Here is an 8648-nt window from a genome sequence, read left to right as displayed (position 1 = left end):
TACACTCCCTTTAATGCGCTTTGAGGATCACAAATCTATTTCTACCCTTTACAGAGCCCCCGTTGGTAAAAATGGTCTACGTAGGACATAAAGGTTCATGAAAAGAGATACAAGTATGAGATTAGCAATAAAGTAATGTACACTGAGAACATTGTCCCTGACCCTTTGCCATAATTCAAATGGGAGAAGGGGAAAAACTAGCGATAAACTTGTTCACGGGCCAAGTCATTTTGTTTATTTTTTTTAAGGTTCACTCAATTCTAATGATACTGAAATGCAATACCGATGACCAAATTCTCAAAAGCCGTCTAAATAAGATGTTCAGGTTAAACGCTGTCAAGTTTATTTTTTGTTATTTTTTGGTGTTGATGGTTACTTTTAAAAACACAAGCCCTGTGCGTAGATGATGTCAGATGGTGGTAGTACGTGCATGATCTCTGTAAACAGCAGAGGGCGCTGTTGCTACATGCAAGCAGCTTCCTTAAACATATAATCGGGTTTACTGGAATCCAAAGGTTTTGTTTTTATGAGCTGGGGATGAATGCGTGACTGAAGACTAAAGGAGCTTGGGGTCATCCATAATGTGTGTGTGTGTGTGTGTGTTTCACCATAACTTAACTCAGTATTATGGTATAGCCTATCCCAGCGGTGCGCAAACTGTGGGGCACGACCCCCAGGGGGGGCGCGGGGTTTACAGAGGCCCCGCGCGCTTCCCGAAGGCACTTAAATTAAGTGCCGGGGGAGCTGCAGGGCCTCTGTAAACCTAACTTACCGTGGCTCCGGCGGCTTCCTCCCTGCGGCGCCATGGCAACGCGGCGTCAAAATGACGCTGCGAGGTCATGTGACGTCACGCTATGGCAACGTGACGTCATTACGCCGGAGCGCGGGTAAGTTGGGGTTGGGGGGGGCGCGGGAGCGAGGGGACAGCCGCCAGGGGGGCGCAGGGAAAAAAGTTTGCGCCCCCCTGGCCTATCCCATAGCCTCTTTGCATACACAGTTAAAATCAACCCCACACTGATGAGACCCATCAAGGTCGAAACAGCTGTCTGTGGGTGGTTTTCTGGGTATGCACTTTAACCCTGGCTGTGCTCAAAGCTGTGACCATGCAGCAAGCTTAAGCCTATAGGGATCCATGTTAAAAATGGTTTTTGAGGCAAAAAGTGACACACTGTGCTCATTTGCATGTCATTTCCCAGAATCCCTTGCTGCAGTGGAAGTGCTGTATGCTGGGTGATAATGGGGAAAGGCGGGGTTGCAGACCTGCCTAAGACATGCAGATGAGCATACAGTTGTATTTGCATATATATATATATATAGCAACTGTAAATATTACTGTATGTTCATTTGCATGTCTTAGACAGGTCTGCAACCCTGTCTTTCCCCATTGTCGCCCAGCATACAGCGCTTCCACTGCAGCAAAGGATTCTGGGAAATGACATGCAAATGAGCACTCAGTGCCACCTTTTGTCTCAAGCTCGTATTACACAAGCCAATCCTCAAGCCAATGCATGCTGTTTTAAACACAGCATTACTGTATGTTCATTTGCACGTCTTAGACAGGTCTCCAACCCTGTCTTTCCCCATTGTCACCCAGCATACAGCACTTCCACTGCAGCAAAAGATTCTGGGAAATATATATATGTATAGTTGTGTGTGTGTGTATATATTTATAAAGCACCCACAGAGTACACAGCGCTTTACAAAAGGTGTGTGTGTGTGTGTGTGTGTGTGTGTGTGTGTGTGTGTGTGTGTGTGTGTGTGTGTGTGTGTGTGTGTGTGTGTGTGTGTGTGTGTGTGTGTGTGTGTGTGTGTGTGTGTGTGTGTGTGTGTGTGTGTGTGTGTGTGTGTAGACATCATTCCAAGGTGATGTGATTACAGCTTTAATTTGAACACATAAATACCCTCAAAAACCCATGACACACAGGTGCAACACATAATAATGATTTAAACAATACATGATTAAACAATCATTATGTGTTGCACCTGTGTGTCATGGGTTTTTGAGGATTTGCACCCACCATATTGATTTCCCAGACGGAGTGCCTATTGTTCTTTGTTTTATGCTATATATATATATATATATATATAATCAAAAACGAATAGACTATACTGTTCTGTGGCGAACTAAATGCTTTTATTTGTGCGAGCTTTCGAGATCTGCTCTCTTCTTGCGGCGGTGTTACAATGGGTAAAGCACAAAAGGGTTTTTATTTTAAAACAGTGCATCCTGGAATGTGATCTGTTATTGAAGCCTATCCCTCCCCCCTTTGCAGTATGCGATTTTATGACTTGAGGTATTAAAAGGTCCCTGAATGTTGGTGATGTATCTCGAAAGCTCGCACAAATAAAAGATTTCTTTAGCCACAGGATGGTATCGTCTATTCGTACAGTGGTTGACAAATCACCAAAAAATCTACTCGCCACACAAAAAAAAAATCTACTCGCCACCTAGTACCAAACGTGTGCTGCTTGGGCCAATATTTACTCGCCCGGGGGTTAAATCCACTCGCCCGGGGCGAGCAAAAGTATAGGTTTGTCGAACACTGTATGTAAACACACACACACTCTCTCTCTCTCTCTCTCTCTCTCTCTCTCTCTCTCTCTCTCTTTCTCTCCCCCACTCTCTCTCTTCTCTCCCTCCCCCTCCCTCCCTCTCTCTCTCTCTCTCCCTCTCTCTCTCTCTCTCTCTCTCTCTGTCTCTCTGTCTCTCTGTCTCTCTCTCTCTCTCTCTCTCTCTCTCTCTCGTTTCCTGACAGCCTTTTTAATGCAAAATCACGCAGAAATTAAATGACACTTTTATGCTGTTAAATGTCTCCCATGTTGCCCACCTTTTGAAATTTTCTGTGCCTGGTATTGTACAGTTTAGGTCAGCTTGTCCCTGTAACTCGCTATCATCTGGGGAGTTGTGAGAGCAATATTGCAGCTTCACCTGTACACGGTTATGTACCTTGCTATCCTGGTAAAATATTTAATAAATCAAATAAATAAGGCAGTGATGCGTGACGGTAATTACAAGACGCATCTGGAAAAGCAGGTACGCTGATTCTGGCTCTATCAATGTGAAGAACAGTGGGTTTTGACGCCTGGCGATTCCTTTCTTGCGGCTGCATTATATGTCAAACTTGTGTTTTTGGGGGACGTTTGATGCAGATTGGTTAGGTAACTCGTACCTGCCTCTCCATGTCTGTGCCCTCAGTACGAAGCTCGATAAGGACCTAAAGACCTGCTCCCCTAGATGTGGTTCTTCACAACCCCCCAGCCTCCGTCATTAATATTGCTTTTACTTGCAAATTAAAGGCACCTGTGAGCTAGCCGGTGATTTATAGCTTTATTTTTCTCTATTCAGAGTTCAGGGTCAGAAGTTTAAATGTCAAACCACCACTTTTACACTCTCCTCTTCCCCTCAAGCAAATCCTCCTTGCTGTGCTTTGTCTCTGTTCATACCTACTTTACTATAACCCAGGGGTGCTCAATTCCAGTAATCAAGCTCCCCTCCTCCCATTAGGTCCAGTTGTCAGGATATCCCTGCTTCCGCACAATTGGCTCAATCAGTCCCTGCATCAGCAAAGGTGGCTCAATCTTCGAGGAGGGGGCTTGAGAACGGGAGTTGAGCGTCCCTGCTATAGCCCACCTTACCCGCTCAAATTCCAGAGGTGCCTGCAAAAACGAGGCTTGTGCATGCAGCGGTTGTCCTCCTGTTGGTTGTTGGGAGTACCTGAAGGCCGCTGTGACATTATAGTTCTTGGTGCTCTCCAAAAATTCATTAGCGATGCTATTATTATTATTATTATTTTTGGAAGCATATATAGCAATCATTAATACATGACAATCGGGCGTCATTTAATCGTCCTTAATACATGTGTGGGACCATGCAGAGATAAGTATTGGTTTAATCAGGCTGCCCTTGATGTGATGGTTCTGAGCAACACCTTCTGTTCTTTATTTTCAAACTTAACATGTCTGTTTTAAAGGAGGAGGAGACTATTCCTTACATTACACTCGGCAGCAAGTAAAAAAGCAAATGTTATTCATCTAGCACATATCATTCACCAAAATGATATCAAATAAACACGTTTTCTTTTGCCTGTGCATGCCACCATATTTAGGGTGACCATTCGTCCCGGTTTTTTCATTCCTGTCCCGGTTGCCGGTCCGTCCCGGTTTGTGGCCCATGTCCCGCTTCTTGTAGCAGGATGCGGGGGCGCTGCGCGAGGCGGGCGGTGAGGAGAAGATGCGGTAGCAGGTGATGATTTGCAGAATGCCGGGGGGTTGGGCTTTTGGAGAATGCCGGCCGGCCCGCAGGGGATTGGTTGAAGGTTGCCGGGGGCGGGTCTTTGTAGGATGCCGGGCCGCAGGGGATTGGTTGGAGTGGAGGTCGGAGGAAGCCAGTGCGGGGCTTTGCAGGATGCCGGGCCGCAAGGGACTGGTTGGAGGACAGAGCACACTGAGCTGCTTCCTTCTCAGAGCAGGTAGGTGTGTGTGGCTCTGTGAGTGTGTGTGGCTCTGTGGGTCAGTGGCTCTGTGTGGGTCAGTGGCTGTGTGTGGGTCAGTGGCTCTGTGTGTGTGTGTGGGTCAGTGGCTCTGTGTGTGTGTGGGTCAGTGGCTCTGTGTGTGTGTGGGTCAGTGGCTCTGTGTGTGTGTGGGTCAGTGGCTCTGTGTGTGTGTGTGGGTCAGTGGCTCTGTGTGTGTGTGGGTCAGTGGCTCTGTGTGTGTGGGTCAGTGGCTGTGTGTGTGTGTGTGGGTCAGTGGCTCTGTGTGTGTTCTGTGGCTCTGTGTGGGTGGGTGGGTCAGTGGCTCTGTGTGTGGGTGGGTGTGTGTGTGTGTGTGTGTGTGTGTGTGTGTGTGTGTGTGTGTGTGTGATCAATGGCTCTGTGTGTAGTTGTGTGTGTAGGTCAGTTGGTGTGTGGGTCAGTGGCTCTGGGTGTGTGTGGGTCATGACAACGGGACGCATTATGGCGCCGAGGCATCACGTGATGCACCATTGTCATGGCAACATGTCACCGCCTGCCATCAGTGTCTCGTTGTCATGGCAACGGGGGGCGTCACGTGATGTAACTTGTTTTATAAATAATTTTTTACTGTGTCCCGGTTTTTCATTAAGAAAATCTGGTCACCCTAACCATATTGGGTTGTGATTCTTAATCTGATTCTTCAGAACCGTTCCTTTCCAGCTCCATCTTTACATCTACAATTATATGATCGGCTCCATGTCGGCTCCCCTTTCATTTCTGGTATTATAAACATTGATTAGTAGGTACCAAATTGTGCGTGTATTTAACATTCGATCACAATTTGCGATCTATGTTTAGATTGGTTGTAGGTTGGGATATATTTTGGGTGATGGATGAAAATGTAGTGAGATTTTGAAGCTCACCAGTCTCTCGTGTGGACTGGCAAGTAATAACCGTGCATTTGTAGAGACTTTTGAACGTTTTGTACACTATAAATGTATCTATTAAGAACTCTGATGGTCCCATAAAAAGGTATCACAAACTGCAATGAATCTACCCTTCTCCACGACCAATACGGCTGCTTGAACTTTGCATGTTTACAAACGCCTGTAATCCTTATCCTTCGCCTTGAACAGAGTGAACGGTGTCGGTATTTACTGCCACATCTTCCTTGCTCTGGGAATGCAGTGAATGGGTTAATTCTAATGGGTAGGTGAGGCGCAGTATAACTGCTCTGCTGAGCTGGCCATCCAGGTCTCTGACGGTGAAGGGATTAATTATCTAATTCTCCTTCTCAGCGTTCATGTGCTTCTCCCCTCCTTTCTGCTCCCCTGAAGGGAAGAGCCACAGGAACACACACCACGTGTTGCAGGCGATGTGCGTTGTGTGCTATGCCTCCTGTATTGCTGTCCCAGGAAATTTCTATGGGAGGGGGCTCGGGGCCTTATTTGTTCTTTAATAAGAAGCGTCTGGTGGTGCATCCCCTCCCCCGTTTGTCCCCTGCGGTAGGCCTCATTAGAGCGAGGTGCCGTGCCGGGGATTAATCACAGGATGCTGCCGCTGTCTGAGAAGAAAAGGTCCTCAGTGATTTTGCTTTAATTACCAGGCAAGCCCTGTCATTAGCGCAGGCGGCACACGGCATTCCCAGAGGCTAGACTACTCCGTGAGAGCTTTAGTACAGCCCCAGATCTCACACACTGCCGCAGCCTGCGCGGTTTCCTGCCCCGCAGCACCTCCTGCTCCCCCTATGCTGACCCCAGCCATCACAAACACACCGATCTCACAATGCCCGTCAATGCAATCATGTCTCGCTTCATTATTTTAATCAGACTTTTTTTTTTTTTTATCTTTAGGACTTCCTCACTGCTTCCCAAAAATCAAGCACACTACCCCATAAAGAAATACAGAGTATGGGATCATACTGCCACCTCTGCTTCTGTCACACACACACACACACACACACACACACACACACACACACACACACACACACACACACACACACACACACACACACACACACACACACACACACACACACACACACACACACACACACACAGATGCTGGGTGCACACAAACATATAATGCCTTAAATGAAAATATTAAAAATAGAAAATGACAAATATACTTAACAGAAGTCACGGAGCTCGCAGATAGACAGGGAACACCAGCCCGTCCAGGAGATATACAAAAAACAGGAATTCCCCAGCACACTCAGTAGAAAAACGATAATTTAATAGCACTAAATCATGAGGCAATCAAACATGCTGCAGAGCAACGTACGTTTCAGACCATACGGTCCTTTCTCCTTTCCCCGTAACTAAGGGAACTACGCATGCTGCCTTTACCTGTGGCTCACAGAAGGCCTAGGCCTCCGCCGCTGGGAGCCTGGGGGTGCGCTCTCGTTCTCCTCGATCCAGCGCCTCCACCTGGGAGGGATCCTAGCTGTGCAGCATAACACCTCACAGGAAACAATACAGTAGTGAGAAATACGCACACACAGGTATAGTATAACAGTTTACTAACACATGCACTAATAATAATAACACTATAACCAACCACCCCACAATGCAATGACCCAACACACTGTTCACACCCTGGTGGGGTTCCCCCAAAGTACTGGGGTGTCCTGGGCACCTAACCGCCCCAGTGTCCACAGAGCAATGCCCACCCAAAATGTGTGGAGTAGCGCTACCCCCTGTGTAAGGCTCTTGGTGCACCTGACTACCGCTCCTGGTCTTCACCCAGACCAGGACAATATGGAGATGGTGGATCCACAGGACCGCACTGTGAGCCCACGGCGCGGGCTCTACTGAATCCTTGCTCTCCTTGCCGGAGGTGTCCGCCTCTTGAGGGAGCTCCAGCTGGAGTGTCTCCCTTAAAGTCCAAAGGGTGCTTGTGGTCTGGTCAGAGGCCACAGACCACCGCGTGGCTGCGTCCAATGGCGCAGCAACATTCTCTACTATACAGATAATGGAAGCGTCCCTATCTTGGGCTTTCCCTATGCACACACAATCTGCTGGGGATCGGGGCCTAACTGGGACCTGTGGGGGAGTCTGGCCTAGTCCGGGAGCCACAGACACCCGGACACTACCTTCTCCCTTGCTGTCCCTCTTCCGACTGGCTCACGGCTCTGTTTCGCGCCAAACTTTATCTCTCCCTATTCCTGGAGGCTCCTGGGACATGTAGTCCCTTGCGAAGCTGTTCCTAAGATAGCCGCCGCATCCTGACTGCACTGCGCATGCGCACCACTCCTATCGCTCATGTGCGGTATCCAAATGGCGGCCCCCTGTGCCACCGAGTACTCCGCAGAGCTCTGGCGATCTGGTCGCCTTGCAGCCTTCCCCCACCCGTGGATACAGGATGGCGGTCAGCGCAAGATGTTAATCTCAAAAGTGAAAGAGACAATAGTATACACATATGATTAGTGCATATCTCTTTCACTTTTGAGATTAACATCTTGCGCTGACCCCCATCCTGTATCCACTGCCGCTACAAGAAGATTCTGGGTTCCGTTTCCTTTCTGGTCAAGCGGCAGAATTGTGACAAGGGCTAGTATATATATACTTTTTTTGGTTTCTACACTAGCCCACCGGTGTTACACTTTTACACGTCACACAAGTAAGGGAGCGCCCCAGCTTTGTTCTTGAGCCTTCCCCCACCCGCCACGGAGGTGAGCGGGGACCTGGCTACACATACACACACACCCTAAAGTCCTCTATCTTACCCCAAACATTTATATTGATGGCTCTTCACCTGTTGTTGCTGCTGGGTGGAGAAAAGCAAGTTGACACCACACAATATGACGGACCTGGCACAATGGGGGACATTTAGTAAGCGTCGATATGCAGTATCGCACCCTGCTAAAGTATTAACTGCCGTTTTTAAGTTGATGGCAGTTGACGCCGGATCGGGGGGGGGAGAATGCCCTGCATCAACACAACTGAATCCCAGCGTTTGTGTTTAAAATATATTGTACATCTCTAAGGGACGACGTTGCTGTGCTGTCTCGAAATGTGTAATAGGTGTAGTCTGTTTCATTATATAATGCAGAAGGCTCATTTGCAAGAGTATGTGAACATGGTATGCGGTTTTCAACACACGACCCCACCCCACCACCTCAGTCCTGTTCTGCTACATCTCCTGTTCCAGTACAGACCTCATCCACCCCTGGCATTCATATACCGCTGTTGC

Source organism: Ascaphus truei, unplaced genomic scaffold (genome assembly GCF_040206685.1).
Source record: "Ascaphus truei isolate aAscTru1 unplaced genomic scaffold, aAscTru1.hap1 HAP1_SCAFFOLD_331, whole genome shotgun sequence".
NCBI lineage: Eukaryota > Metazoa > Chordata > Amphibia > Anura > Ascaphidae > Ascaphus > Ascaphus truei.
This window is presented reverse-complemented; position numbering follows the sequence as displayed.